The following is a 16,311-nucleotide window of genomic DNA, read 5'->3' as shown; positions in this document are numbered from 1 at the left end:
GAGCCAGTAAGAAGCTCATAGGCCTTAAACAGATAGAGTATAGTAATACTCCCTTTTTCTTTGAGGAAAGGGTAGACCAGGATAGCTGAGCCAGAAACTGGAAGCAACAGAACCTGCAGCAGACCAGCAGACATCCGGAGTCTAGGTAAGCAGGGCCCAGCTGAGCTACTCCTGGCAAAAGCCACCTGTTCAGCCCAGCAGCATCTGGTGGAGTGGTACGCCATGGAGACTGAGACCAGCAGGGAGTAGGGCTAATGGGGACAGTGATGGAGTAACTGGAAGAAAGCCATTGGGGGGGCCCTGCAGTTTGGGGAGCATGAGTTAACCCCATATGTGTGATGTAGCCATGCATGGTCTCTACATGCACTACACTCCATATGGTCACACTGCCCATATGTTTTTCCTGTGTGTATGCCTTTCCATGTGAGTTTCCTAGATTCTTCCCAGGGGTGGATGGTAAGAACCCAGTTTTGAGAGCATGTGCAAAGGGCCTGCCTGATTCCAAGCCATGTAGGGAATTTGGGAAGTCTGCTTCTGGACTTTCTGGATAGCCCCTATTTAGAGTTTGTACAGATAGTCTGTGACTTGTTTCCTGACTCCATCCTTCCTCTTTTTCATCAGGGTACCTGGGTTGACCTGTGAGGGAGTCTAGGTAAGCAGGGCCCAGCTGAGCTACTGTTGACCTGTGAGGGAGTGGCCTCCTTGACAAGGCTGTGCTTGGAATGTAGCTACCTTGGGTTTTTTTTTCCTTTGATACAGTGAAATCTTTTTTTTTTTTTTTGCTTTTTGTAGGGGCAGTTGGGGTTAAGTGACTTGCCCAAGGTCATACAGCTAGTAAGTGTTAAATGTCTGAGGCCAGATTTGAACTCAGGTCCTCCTGACTTCAAGGCCAGTGCTCTATTCACTAAACCACCTAGCCGCCCCTGATACAGTGAAATCTTAAAAAGGTTGGAAGAGTCACCTCACTGGAGGTTCAAGCCAATACCTGAGGATGAGCAAGCTCTTAGGGGCTTACTGCTTGACCCAGACTAGCTAGCAGTAGAGTATGTGTCCTGCAAATAAGGGAGTGACCTGTCCATTGGCTATGCCAGACCTAGAGAGTTAACTCAGTGATGAGAGGAATGTAGCTACTACTTTAAGGACCCATAGGGATCAAAATGTAGAAGGGAAAGTATGATTTTGGGGGAACTTTCTGTGGTTTACCTTTTCAGTAAATATCCCTTTAAAAATCTAATTGATATTAATTGGTTATCAATATTGAGGACCTGCCAACTGGTTAAATTGATAAATGGGTATTATCCTCACTGCTATCAATGACAATGAGGAGACAGTACCTGACTCTGGGAAATTGATATTAGGGAAAACACACTAGAAAGGGGGGCTCAAGTCAATAGCATCAGTAGAATCTAGTACTCTCTGTGGGGTACCCCTAGAAACCTGAGGGGATGATATAACTAAACTTGGAAGTGTAAGCAGAGTTAGGGATCAGGAAAGTAAGTCCAGAGTTTATAATGGCTACCTGGAATTAAGGAGGTTACCTATTAGATGAGAAAAATGATATACCCAGGACAAGACATTTATATGTCTTATATGTAATGTTTGACAATTATGCTCTGGAGGTTTGAACCTCCCTGTAAGGTATGTGATTTGGCTTTTTTAAAATTGGTTGGTTTTATTATATACTTAAAACATTTTAATTTCTTTGTGTTTTGTTAATGTAACAGCTGATGAATATTTTTAAAGAGAAAATATTGATTTGTATTTTTAGTTATACTTAAAAAGAAAAGCAAGCTGTGTGCAATAGAGCTCGATAGTTTCATGTACAATCAATCCTCTTTTTCTGTTCTATTATGTAGAAAATGCCCATTCTATTTGGTGTTTATTAAGTTCAGAATTTTAAAATTGCTCATGTGCATGTTTAAAGAGTGGAATTGGGTAGCATCAAACATGGACATTGAACATATACCTTGCAGTCATTCTTTCAAGATGTACCTCATTGTGCCTCCTTGGGTATTACATATTAGGTGGCTGCCTATTTTGACGACCATTAATCATGAGTCTGGGAAGGGCTCTTGCGTCATCAATTACTGGTTTTCTTCTTAATCAGAGTTTCACCTGGACGGAATCTGAGGTCTGGTGAGTTTCTGCTTTTACCACAGAAGCAATAAGAAGATGCTGGGAACAGAATCCCCATTGGGACAAGGGAATCCCCATGGCTCTGGGTCAGTCCGGGTTCATGGTACATGGCACACATAGTTAAGCAGGGTCCAGGGCTACTTCTTTGGAGGGGATGATTCTCTTCAGCCTGGCCAGTGGAACATTCAGCAATAGCCAAATCTGGTACTTCTCAGAAGTTGCCTCATTGACATTTCTATTTCATGACTCACTCAGCTTCCCATGAAGTTTGTTGTTCAGTCATTTCAACCATGTCCAACTCTTTGTGACCCCATTTGGGGCTTTCTTGGCAAAGATATTGGAGTGCTTTACCATTTTCTTCTCCCGCTCATTTTATAGATGAAGAAACTAGGCAAAAGGGTAAGTGACTTGCTGAGGCTCACACAGCTAGTAAGTGTGAGGTTGGATCTGAACTCAGCTCTTTCTGACTCCAGGCCTGGCATTCAATGCATCCCACCACCTACTTGCCCTCCATGAAGTTACAGAAAAGGAAAAAACAGGGTTAAAAGAGGAATCAATCAACCAACCAACAAGCATTTACTGAGTACTGCTACATATCAGGTACCATGTTACACACTAGGCATTTGGAGAGAAAAATGAATCAGCACCTACCCTCATGGAGTTTACATTTTTAAGAGAGGCAGTGTAGTACGCAGTGGAAAGAAGCTGACTTTTCCGAAGGGGAAAGTCCTAATCTTATCCTAATTCACATCCTGGTCCTAATCCCATCTCCAGCACTACACATTTAACATTGTAGTGCTTCATTTGCCTTATCTATAAAATGGGAATAATGCTTATCCAATCTACCTCCCAGAGCTGCTTTGTAGAATTTGAAGTACTATAGAAATGTAAGCTGTTGTTCTCTGCTTAACCATTCTGAGGATTCTATAACTACCTGGTTTCCAGTTTTGGAAGCCTCTTCCGAATGAAATCCCTCTTTCATTACTGTTGTCTGTTCACCTTGTTCAGTCATTTTCATTTGTGTCCAACTCTTCATGACCCCATTTGGGGTTTTCTTGGTAAAGATACTGGAGTGGTTTGCCATTTCCTTCTCCAGCTCATTTTACAGATGAGGAAACTGAGGCAAACAGGGTGAGGTGACTTATTCAGGGTCACACAGCTAGAAAGTGTCTGAGCTCAGGATTTGAACTTAGAAAAATGAATCTTTCTGACTCCAGGCCCAGGGTTGTCTCCATTGTAGCACCTTGCCCTGCCATTTTAAAATGTTTCCTTGATTTCACACTATCTTCTCCAAGACTATGATTCTTTCCTGACTCATAGATAACTTGTAGGTTGTTGTGAGAAAAGCAAAGGGGAAACTGTTATATAAATGTGAGCTGTTATAAAAGGCAGCATCTTTCAGTGAGAGTTCTTATGCTTTTTGTGTATTATGGACCCTTTCGGCAGTCTGGTGATGTCTATGGATCCTTCTTAGAGTGATGTTTTTAAATGCAAAAAATAAAGTGCATTGGACTACAAAGGAAACTCATTATTTTGAAATATAGTTATTGATATATTGCAAAAATAAGTTCACAGACCCCAGGGTGAGCTCTGCTAACCTAGTAGAGGGAAACCTGACCCTAGAGGCAGGGAGAAAGACATTAGTTCAGGCCTAGCCTCTACCTCCTAGTGATTCTGAGATCCTGGGAAAGTCACTTCTCAGTGTCTCAGGACGCTTCTCTAACAATACAAATTGCAGACCAGCATCCAGTTTCTGCACCAGCAGAGGGTGCTTCCTCCTCAGGTGTTCCCTATACCAATGGAATCACAGGTCTAATTCTATTCCATTCTAATTCTCATGACTTTTATCTCTGTTTTTTTCCCCTCTAGAACAATTCCCTTTGGTCCCAGGACCTAAACACAGCAGGAAAAGCACCAGCCCTATTGGGGCTTCCTAGGAGTTCTTTCTTTTTTTTAAGATTCCTGGGTATGTTTTTCATATATCCTTTGGGAGGGCACCCATTCAGCTCCGATTGTGGCTTTTTTAGCTCAAGTGTTTCAGTAGCTTTTATTTTATTTTTTAAAAAGATGTCAACTCTGGTAACAAATGACCAAAGAGTCACGGAGGTTTTGTAACCACTGTTAACTCCAAAAATTCCAAAGAACTCACATAGGTTATAAGTAAAAAGATTTCTTTATTCCATTGGGGGAGGGAAATTAGACACATGTGTTGGGGCCTTCTCCAGTAGGAGACCCAAGGCAGTGGAGTTAAACCTTGATTTATGTATTTGTGGCTAGATAAAGAATCAAATAATGTAGTATAATAACAAGAGTGGGGGCACAACAGTAACAGTAAGGAAAGGTTGTCTAGTGACAAAAAACCCTTTCATAGAAGGGCTTCATATCTGGGCCTGTTGGTGCTTGCCCAAGTTTAGGGACCATCAGTTCTGGGATTTAGTTGCAGCAGTGTTTATGCAGAGGGTGAGTACAAAGGATTGTTGTTATGCCAAGCTCAGGGCACAGTTTGCTTGCTGGACTTTAACTCTGGAAAACAAGGTTTTTCCTAATAATAAAAAGAGAGGGGTGGTCTTGGATCCTGAAAATACTTCTGGGTTTTTTTACTTAGATATATATTTCACCTGGAAATTTTTGGGCTTAAATTAAAAAAAAAACAACTCAACATACAATCAAGTAGATTGTTACATCAGAGCATAATTCAGTCTAAATGGGAGCTGGAATAATAGCTCACATTTTATTTAGCCCTTTAAGGTTTGCAAAATGCTTTTTTTGGTAAATAGTATTTTATTTTTTCCAATTATATGTAAAGATAGTTTTCAACATTCATTTTTCATAAAGATTTGGAGTTCCAAATTTGTTCTCCCTCCTTTCCTGCCACCCCCTCTCCCCAAGATGGCAATCTTGATATAGGTTATACATGTGCAGTCATGTAAACATATTTCCACATTAGTCATGCTGTGAGAAAAGAAAATAGAACAAAAGGGAAAAGACACACACACACAAAGTGAAAATAGTATCCTTCAATCTGCATTCAGACTCCATAGTTCTTTCTCTGGATGTAGATAGCATTTTTCATCATGAGTCTTTTGGCATTGTCTTAGATCATTGTATTGCTGAAAAGAGCTAAGTCTACTATAGGTAACCATTACATAATGTTGCTGTTACTGTGTACAATGTTTTCCTGGTTCTGCTCACTTCACTCGACATCAGTTCATGTAAATCTTACTAGGTTTTTCTAAAATCCTCTTGCTTGTCATTTCTTATAGTACAATAGTATTCCATTACATTCATATACCACAACTGTTCAGCCATTCCCCAACTGATGGGCATTCCCTAAATTTTCAAGTCTTGGCTACTACAAAAAGAGCTGCTATAAATATTTTTGTACATGTAGGTCCTTTTCCCTTTTTGTATCTTTGGGATACAGACCTAGAAGTGGTATTGCTGGATCAAAGGGTGTGCACAATTTTATAGCCCTTTGTTCATGGTTCCCAATTGCTCTCCAGAATGGCTGGATCAGTTCACAACTTCACCAACAATGCATTAGTTTTCCAATTTTCCCATGTCTTCTCCAACATTTATAATTTTCCTTTTCTGTCAGATTAGCCAGTCTGATAGTTGTGGGGTGGTACCTTAGAGCTATTTTAATTTGCATTTCTCTAATCAATAATGATTTAGAGCATTTTTTCATATGACTATAGATAGCTTTAATTTCTTCATCTGAAAATTGTTCATATCCTTTGACTATTTGTCAACTGGGAAATGGCTTGTATCCTTATAAATTTGACACAGTTCTCTATATATTTGAGAAAAGAGGCCTTTATCAGAAGCACTTGCTATAAAAATTGTTTCCCATCTTCCTGCTTTCCTTCTAATCTTGGTTGCATTGGTTTTATTTGCATAAAATTTTTATTAATTTAATGTAATCAAAAATATCCATTTTGCATTTTATAATGGTCTCTGTTTCTTGCTTGGTCATAAATTCTTCCCTTCTCCATATATCTGACAGGTAAACTATTCCTTGTTCTCCTAATATGCTTATGGTATCAGCCTTTATGTCTAGATCATGTACCCATTTTGACCTTATCTTGGCATATGGTGTGAGATGCTGGTCTATGCTGTTTTCTGCCATACTGTCTTGCAGTTTTCTCAGAAGTTTTTGTCAAATAATGAATTCTTATCCCAGAAGCTAAAGTCTTTGGGTTTATCAAACAAGATTACTCTAGAAATTTACTATGATGTCTTATGTACCTAACCAATTCCACTGATCCATCACTCTATTTCTTATCAGTGCCAAATAATTCTGATGATTGCTGCTTTATAATATAGTTTTAGATCTGCTAGGCTACCTTCCTTTACATTTTTCATTAATTCCCTGGATATTCTTGACCTTTTGTTCTTCCAGATGAATTTTATTACTTTTTCCAGCTCTAGAAAATAATTTTTGGTAGTTAATTAGTATGGCATTGAATAAATAAGTTTATTTAGGTAGAATTGTCATCTTTATTTTATTAGCTTGTCCTTCCCATGAGCAACTGATATTTTTCCAGTTATTTAGAACTGAATTTATTTGTGTGAAAAATGTTTTGTAATTGTGCCCATATAGTTCCTAGATTTGTCTTGGCAAGTAGACTCCCAAATATTTTATGTTGTCTAAAGTTATTTTAAATTGAATTTCTCTTTCTGTCTTTTGCTGCTATGTTTTATTGTTAATATATAGAAATACTGATGATTTATGTGTGTATCTGCTCCAGCCTTTTACCTTTACTGTATGTGTATGTCTCTCTATTTCAAATATGTTTCTTGTAAATAACATATTGTAGGATTCTGTTTTTTAATCCATTCTGCTATCCACTTCCATTTTATGGGACTGTTCATCCCATTCACATTCACAGTTATGATTACCGTGTATTTTCCTCCATTCTATTTTTCCTCTGTTTATATTTTTCTCTCTTCTTTCACCCTGTCCCTCACCAGTGTTTTGCTTCTGACCACCACCTGCCTCAATCTGCCCTCCCTTATATCAAGCCCTCCTTTTCTTTTCCTCTTCCCCGCCTACTTCTCTATAGGATAATATAGATTTCTTTACCCAACCCCTCCTTTTCTTTTCCCCTTCCCCTCCTACTTCTTTATAGGATAATATAGATTTCTTTACCCAACTGAGTGTGTAAGTTATCTCCTTTTTGAGCCAAATCTGATGAGAGTAAGGTTCAAACAATGCTCACCCCCTACCTTCTTTTCCTCTACTGTATAGGTCTTTCATGCCTCTTCATGTGATATAATTTACCCCATTCTGCCTCCCCCTTTCCTCTTCTTCCAGTACTATTTTTTACCTCAATTATTTTTTTATCATCACATAGTCCTTCTAACTGTTCTAATAGAGATAAAGTTCTTGGTTTTCCAATTTATTTATTTATTTTTAGTTTTCAACATTCATTTCCACAAGATTTCAAGTTACAAATTTTTCTCCCATCTTTCTCCTACCTCAAACCCCCAAACAGCAAGCCTACTGAATGCCCTTTCCCCAATCTGTTCTCTCTTATCCTCCCCCATGCCCCCCAACTTTTTTTTTTCTTTTTGGAGGGCAATTGGGGTTAAGTGACTTGCCCAAGGTCACATGGCTAATTTTTGTGTTAAGTATTTGAGGCTGGATTCAAACCCAGGTCCTCCTGACTCCAGGGCCAGTGCTCTATTCACTGTGCCACCTAGCCACCCCATCCCCCCTAACTTTCTAGTAGGGAAAGATGGATTTCTATACCCTAGTGCCTGTATATCTTATTACCCAGTTGCTTGTAAAAAAAAAATTTTTTTTAACATTTGTTTTTGAAAATTTGAGTTCCAGATCCTTTCCCTTCTTCCCTCCTCACCCACCTCCACTGGGAAGATAAGCAATTCAATATAGGTTGTACATGTGTAACTACACAAAACATTTCCATAGTAGTTATATTGTGAAAGACTAACTATATTTCCCTCCATCCTATCCCACCCCCCAATTACTCTATTTTCTACTTTGACCCTGTCCCTTTTCAAAAGTGTTTGCTTCTAACTACCCTCTCCCCCAATCTCCCCTCCCTTTTATCATACCCTCTCTTAGCTTCTTCCCCCCTGTTTTCCTATAGGGTAAGAAACCCAATTGAATGTGTATGTTATTTCCTCTTTAAGCCAAATTCAATGAGAGTGAGGTTGACCCATTCCCTTTCACCTTCCTGCTCTTCCACTCCATTGTAACAATGTTCTCTTGCCTCTTTTATATGAGATAGTTTACCCTAATCTATTTCTCCCTTTTTCTTTCTCCCAATATATTCCTCTCTCACATCTGTAATAGTAATGTAATTTAAAGATCCCCCTGTATTGGCTTGGTTTTCTGATTGATTGTGTTAAAACCCAGAGCTTGTGAATCCCACTTGTGGGATGGACTTGTTGACAAGAAAAGAGAGGGCTGAACTGGGAGGAGCTAGTGACATAAATTTAGAGAGACACAAGAAAAGAGGGAGGCAGAAGAACTTTTTGGAAGCAGCATCTTGGAGGCAGAGAAAGACTGAGAGGATTGCTGAGTGCCACTTTGAATTGCCCAGGACTTTTGAGAGCTGCCACCCAGAGCTGCCAAGGACTGAGGAGACATGGCTGTTATGCTGGTACTTTGTCTGTCTGTTTTGATGTTGTTTTGCCAGATTTGTCCTCTGGTGAAAGACAGTCCTGTTGTTGCAGGGGTCTTGGAACCTTGCTGTTGGTTCAGAGCTCCTGAGACTGTTCTGCAGACAGAGAGTGAATTCTTGAAGACACTGACAATGTATGTTGTGGCCTTGCCAGGCTTTGTCTCTCCAGGAATAAAATTGCTGAGAATTTGCCTCATGTCAAGATGAAGAAAAGACCTCTCTTTGGGCATTAAATGCTGTGCTTAAGCTTGTTGTAACTCTGGGGTAGATTCAATTGTGATCCAGGGGTGGGGAACTTTTGACTTTTTTGTGCTCTGTGACTAAACAAATGAATGTACTTATGATTGGAAACTAATCTCCATTTGAGAAGAGGGGCTTTGTGATGGACTAAATGAATGTACAGCCTAGGGGTGGAGTAGTACTTAGAAGAGGATATTTGGGATTTATTAAATGAATGTAATGTCCAGGGGTGGGGTAGTACTTGGAGATTATTGAATCACACTTGGTAAATGCTGTATTTTGAATTATGCTATATGTTGATTCTCTCCGTTCTTAATTTGTCACTGAATAAAATGGAGAGCACCTATGCTGGTATTCTGAACCTTGGGAAGTTGCCTTTGCTTGGCATTACAACATCTTAATTTTATTTTGTAGATATCATCCCTCATATTCAACTCATCCCATGCCCTTTGTCTATGTATACATGTACACACATATGCACACACTAACATATATATTTATAGACACATAGACCCTCCTATATATATATACACACACAAACACACACACACACACACACACACACACATATATATATATATATATATATATATATTCCCTTCAACTATCCTCATGTTGAGAAAAGTCTCATGAGTTACAATTAGCATTTTTCCATGTAGGAATATAAATAGTTCAACTTTAATAAGTTCCTTATGATTTCTTTTTCTTGTTTACCTTCTCATGCTTCTCTTACTTATTGGATTTGAAAGTCAGACTTTCTGGTCAGCTCTGTTTTTTTTCATCAAGAATGCTTGAAAATCCTCTGTTTCATTGAATGACCATATTTTCCCCTGAAGCATTATATTCAGTTTTGCTAGGTAGGTGATTCTTGGTTTTAATCCTAGCTTCTTTGACCTCTGGAATATCATATTCCAAGCCCTTCTATCCCTTAAGGTAGAATCTGCTTGGTCTTGTGTTATCCTGATTGCATTTCCTCAATACTCAAATTATTTCTTCCTGACTGCTTACAGTATTTTCTCCTTGACCTGGGAACTCTGGAATTTGGCTAAAATATTCCTAGGAGTTTTCTTTTTGGGATCATTTTCAAGAGGCGATTGGTGAATTCTTTCCATTTCTATTTTGCCCTCTGGTTCTAGAATATCAGGTCAATTTTGCTTGATGATTTCTTGAAAGATGATGTCTAGGCTCTTTTTTTGATCATGGCTTTCAGGTAGTTCAATAATTTTAAAGTTATCTTTCTGGATCTATTTTCCAAGTCAGTGGTTTTTCCACATTTGCCTTCTATTTTTCATTTCATAATTTCACATTGCCTTCTATTTTTTTCATTTGTTTGGATCTGTTTTATGGTATCTTGATTTCTCATTAAGTCATTAGCTTCCAATTGCTCCAGTCTAATTTTGAAGGAATTATTCTCTTTAGTGAGGTTTTGAAATTCCTTTTCCATCTGCCAAATTTGGCTTTTTAAGGCATTCTTCTCCTCATTGGCTTTTTGAGCCTCTTTTGCCATTTGAGTTAGTCTACTTTTTTTTTTTTTTAAGCAATCGGGGTTAAGTAACTTGCTCAAGGTTATACGGCCAGGTGTTTCTGGGTTGGTAATAAGTGTCTGAGCCCGGATTCGATCCACATGTCATCCTGACACTGGAGCCGGTGCTCTTACTTGCTGTGCTACCTGGCTGCCCCAAGTTAGTCTACTTTTTAAGGTGTTATTTTCTTCAGAATTTTTTTGGGTCTCCTTTGTCAGGCTGTTGACTCACTTTTCATGATTTTCTTGCATCATTCTCATTTCTCTTCCCAGTTTTTCACCCCTTCTTGATTTTCAAAATCTTTCTTGAGCTCCTCTATGGCCTGTGACCAATTCATATTTTTCTTGGAAGCTTTTGATGCAGGAGTTCTGACTTCATTGTCCTCCTCCAGTTCCATGCTTTGATCCTTTTTGTCCCCCCAAACGATTGTACAGTCTGATTGTGCTTCCCCTGCTTGCTCATCTTGCCAATTACTTGACTTTTGAGCTCTTTCACTTTCATTCTGCTTACAGAATGGAGAGAGCTTTGTCCCAAATCGTTGGGGTTTTTGCAGCTGCCGGAGCTATTAGCTGGGTGTCCTCTTTACAGCCCCCACAATCTCTGTCACACTGGCCACACACCCCAGGACCACCATCCAAGACCACAATCCAGAGCCAAGCAGGTCAAAGCAAGAGCGATTACCCTCTGAATGGTTGCTTGGTCCCCCTATGTAGTGTTCCGCTACGTTGTGTGGGTAGGTATACTCACTTCAACAGGCTTCGGATGTCTCCGACTCCAGCTATCGCTAGAGAATGACTCCACAGAATCCAAGGAAGGTACACTTTTCTTTATTGAGGACTACAGGTTACATCTTCCATCCCGAACTACTCCCAATTGCCTCACTCCTCCCTCCGTGTCGTACCTTATATCCTTCTTCTAGCCGCTCCTCCCCTTCACTCATCCGGGCCACAGCGAGCCAATCATGCGCCGCCCTGAAGAGGAGGAGGAAAGCCAAGCCACATCTACCATGTGACCATCCCATGATGAAACACTAGGGCCTCACCCCGTGATGCCAACTCAACACTTTTAGAGACCCTGTGCTGGGACGCCAGCGTCCCATCCCATGGTGCATCCTTAGCAGCGCTCATGTGACCTTTGGCCCCTCATGTGCCCTCCCCAGGAGACCACGTGCACTCCTGTTAGCTCTGGACCTCACCGGCCTTACACACCTACAATCTGCAGTCCAGGAGCTCTGGAAGCAGCCATGTGGCAGCAGCTGCAGCTGCCTCAACTCTGCTGCTTCTCACCCCAGGAGCAGGGGCTGGACTATGCTCTTTCTTCACCCTTCCAACAGATCTCCCCACTGACCTTTTATTTTCTCTTTGGTGTTTATGGGTTGAGAAGTCTGGAAAACACAACAGCTGCTGGTGATTCACTCTCCTGAAGTCTGCTCTGGCCACCCTGGGGCCAGAACTACATGCTGCTGGACTGCACTTGGATCCCAGCGCACTGTGATAGACCTTTCCTGTTGGCCTGCCAGGCTGCCTTCAGTGGGAGATTTATTTCTCTCTGTCTCTTTGTGGGTTCTATAGCTTCAAAATTTTAGAATAATTTTTTTTGCAGGTATTAGAAGTGGTTGGAGCAGGAACCCATGCCAAGTTTGTGCTTTTACTCTGCCATTGTGGCTCTGCCCCCCAAGATACAGTTCTTAAGAGTTAAAAGTATCATCTTCCCATGTAGGGATGTAAACAGTTTAACCTTACTGAATACCATATTTTGTTTTGTTTTTCCAGTTTAACTTTTTGGGCTTCTCTTGAGTCTCATATTTGAAGATCAAATTTTCTGCTCAACTCTGGTCTTTTCATCAGGAAAGTTTGAAAGTCTCCTCTTTTATTGAATGTCCATCTCTTCACCTGAAAGATAATGCTCAGTTTTGCTGAGTAGTTGATTCTTGGTTATAATCCAACATCTTTTGGCTTCTGGAATATCATATTTCAAGTCCTCTGATCCTTTAATATAGACACTGCTAGGTCCTGTGTAATCCTGACTGTGGTTCCGTGATTTTTGAATTATTTCTTTCTGGCTGGGGGTGGCCAGGTGGCTTAGCGAGTAAGAGCACCGGCTCCAGTGTTGCGACGACCTGGAGATCGAATCCCGGGCTCAGACACTCAGCACCACACCTAGAAATAACTGGCCATGTAACCTTGAGCAAGTTACTTAACCCCGATTGTTTAAAATATATATATATATATATATATATATATTTCTGGCTGTTTGCAGTATTTTCTCCTTGATCTGACAGTTCTGGAATTTGGCTACAATATTCCTTGGAGTTTTCAGTTTGGGATCTCTTTTAGGAGGTGATTGGTGGATTCTTTCAATTACTATTTTACCCTCTGGTTTGGATATCAGGGTGGTTTTCCTTGATAAAATTTCTTGAAAGATGTTATCCAGGCTCTTTTTTAAATTATGGCTTTTGGGTAGTCTAATAATTTTTAATTATCTCTCCTGAATCTATTTTCCAGGTTAGTTGTTTTTCCAATGAGGTATTTTACAATTTCTTCTATCTTTTCATAATTTTGATTTCGTTTGACTGATTCTTGATATCTTATAGAATTATTAGCTTCTACTTGCCCAATTCTAATTTTTGAGGAATTATTTTCTTCAGTTAGAAAATAAATTTTTTGTACCTCTTTTTCCATTTGGCCAATTCTACTTTTAAAGGAGTTGTTTTCTTCAGAGGAATTTTTTCCATTTGATAAATTCTATTTTTTTTAAGAGTTGTTTTCTTCAGTCAATTTTTGTCCTTCCTTTTCCAAGCTATTGACTCTTTTTCCATAATTTTTCTGCATAATTCTCATTTCTTTTCCCAATTTTTCTTCTACCTCTCTTATTTGATTTTTAAAATTCTTTTTGAGATCTTCCAAGAGGATTTTTTGGACTTGAGATGAGGGCTCTGCATCTGGAATACAAGGACCAAAGTGTTTTTTTGGCATGTATTTCATTTGATCCTCACCACAACCCTATGAGATAAGTGCTATTATTATACCCATGTTACAGATGAAGAAACTGAGACTGAGGTTAAGTAAATTGTCAAGAATGACACGGTCCTTATCTGAGGGAGGATTTGAACTTGGATTCCAGATATAGACCCAGCTCTCTTTCCACTCTACCACACTGGCTTCCGCTCCACACTTACAAGTGTAGGGACACTTTCTCCCTAGTGTAGCTTCTGGTCCTCTGGCAGCCCCTCCTCCCCACATCCTTTCTCCTCAATTCATAGGAATTCATTAAAAAGGATGAGAGAGAGCTCAGATCTCTACTTCTCATCAAAGATCATCTACTTCCCATCACTCAAGAAAATTTTGTCTTGGTCCCTTTTCACACAAACATCTCTCAGGAGAACAAGCTGTGCTATGCCTTGATCTTTGGAGATTTATCTTCTGGTGTAACATCACAACCCAAAAGCTTATGTAATGTTCAGAATGGTGGTTCTTCCATAAACTCTGGGTCCTGATACCCGCAGAGACCCTGCCCCACAAAAGTTGGTAGAAGTAGAAAGAGAAAGTGACCTGGGCATCCCCCACTTGTGCAAATGGCCTGATCTGTGTTATGCAAGTTTGGGCTTTGTTTCCAGGGGTTCCAAAGGCACAGGAAGAGCTACTCTGATATTCCCTATAAAGAGTTCATTATGAAAGTACAAATGATATGTAAATGTCTTGTTATTCCTACATCAAAGTGCACATAAAAGAAAGACTTGTTCCTTGGGGAAAACACAAAAATAGAAATGTAGGGCCTTTTCCTATCTCATGGAGAAATGATCGGCCTGGCTGGGGCAATTTGCTCAAGAAAATGGGTCATTTCTAATTTTCTCAAGGCTGCCCTTTTTTTTTTTTTTAAATATCTTTATTTTAGATTCAACTTTTTTTTTTTTAAGCAATCGGGGTTAAGTAACTTGCTCAAGGTTACACGGCCAGTTATTTCTGGGTGTGGTGCTGAGTGTCTGAGCCCGGGATTCGATCTCCAGGTCGTCCCAACACTGGAGCCGGTGCTCTTACTCGCTGAGCCACCTGGCCGCCCCTAGGGCTGCCCTTTTTGACCCTTTATCAAACTCTAAGTTTAATGTGAAAATCAGACCATTATTACCCAACAAGAACAACTGGTCTGAGTTTGAGACAAAGCTGGATAGAATTACAAATAGCTGAGCCAACATGATCCAATATCTCCCACCCCCACCTCTAATTGAATTTATTTATTCAGTAGGGGACTCAGGGAATATACGATTTAAGCTGGAAAACAAGGATCTAAAGGGTATTGGGTATCAAACTGCTTACCAAAAAAGGGGGCTAAAGTCCAGCTTCTTTTTCAGATCATGTGGTTATCCCCTTTGAGTTCAGCATGTAAATCCAGGAGGATTTGTGCTGACAAAGCCTTCTGATAAGATCAGCCTTGGAACAGTCTATGAAAGTTTCATTGGGGGAACTCAGAGGAGCTCTTTTAAAATTTGTCATAAATTTTGTGGAGGTTCCACTTTGGGCAATTAAAAGTTTCCTCAAAACCTCCCCTCTCCTCATGATTTTCTTTATTGTCTAGAGAGGTGTGAATTTCTAAAAAGCTGAAGCTTGGGAAGGCTTAGGTTATTTGGGGTCTGAGATGGGTTTATTGACCCCCCCACCCCCCTTTTCCATGTGGTTCAGAAGACTCTGCCTGGGAGGCTGAGGACCTAGCTCTTGATGTCAAGAACTATTCTGGGAATGGAGCCAGGATCAGAATTGAGACAATGGAAGGCAGGTGGCAATATAGTTGTGACCATGATGGGGAGATTGGGAAGAGGTCAAAACTCTTACGGGGCCTTGGTTGGCCTGAACCTTGAGAGATTAGACTGCTATAACAGTGACCCAGCTATAGAGACAAAGCAAGGATGAATCCAGGAGTCTGACTGCTAAGATGAAAACAAGCTGTAAGAGCCTCTGCTCTTACTGGAGGGACGGCAAAACTGAGAGGGCACTCATGGAGTACCCATAGGAGGAGGTAAACAGGCCTCAGGCCTCGCCAAAGAAGATGGATCCTCCAGAGGTCCTTCTTTTGATTCCCAACCTCTTTCTGTCTTTCCAGAGGCATAAGTGAAGATGATACCATTGTAGAAGGAGGCCACCAGATGGGTACCTAGCCTATTCTTAGAGCTTTCAAGAGAGCAGTTCATCCAAGATCCCTTACAAACTGGGTGATAAACAAGTCTTTCATCTGAAACCCTTCAGTAAATGCTAATTGACTTCTAAGGTTTTTCCCCCTCAGTACTCATCACCTAAACACATGGTGTCCTTGAGTTCATTGAAGAAACCTCTATAAGAGCCCATAAAGTTTGACCCTTCCTCAGATATGAGCAGAGGCTCACATCACGACTGCCTTGCTTCTATTCTTGTAGTAAAACCGCTTACTTTGCCTCTATAGCCAGGTCATTGTTAGAGCAGTCTGATCTCTCAAGGCACAGGCTGACCTAATGTGAGATCTCAATGAGAAGAAATATGCATACATACACACACATACACACACATATATCATTTATGTAAAAGAACAGATCAAGAGTGGGGAACTGAGTCCAAGTATTACAGAACAAATCCTTTTATTAAAGGGATTTGTTCTGTGAAATTTGGATTCAGTCAAAGGGGCTATTCTTGAGGACCTAAATGGCCTCAAGGGTGCAGGTTCTCTACCCCTGGAAAAGATCTACACATACATGTGAGTATATATGTACATATGTACTTAACAAATGTGTGTGT

The 16,311-nt window shown here is 40.2% G+C and overlaps 1 long non-coding RNA gene across 2 annotated transcripts in view; it reads left to right on the top strand.

The window, feature by feature from the left end:
- The first annotated feature begins 6 nt into the window (after positions 1-6).
- Positions 7-16,311, top strand: part of LOC138173456 (uncharacterized) — a 129,052-nt gene continuing 112,747 nt past the window's right edge. For both annotated transcript variants that reach the window (XR_011171408.1, XR_011171407.1), the window contains exon 1: positions 7-145. This is a non-coding gene — a long non-coding RNA (uncharacterized lncRNA). The remainder of the gene's footprint in view (positions 146-16,311) is intronic.

The sequence above is a fragment of the Petaurus breviceps genome, unplaced genomic scaffold (assembly GCF_028583685.1).
Source record: "Petaurus breviceps papuanus isolate PSGF00001 unplaced genomic scaffold, PetGlider_PUasm1.0 582, whole genome shotgun sequence".
NCBI classification, from domain to species: domain Eukaryota; kingdom Metazoa; phylum Chordata; class Mammalia; order Diprotodontia; family Petauridae; genus Petaurus; species Petaurus breviceps.
This window is presented reverse-complemented; position numbering and strand designations above follow the sequence as displayed.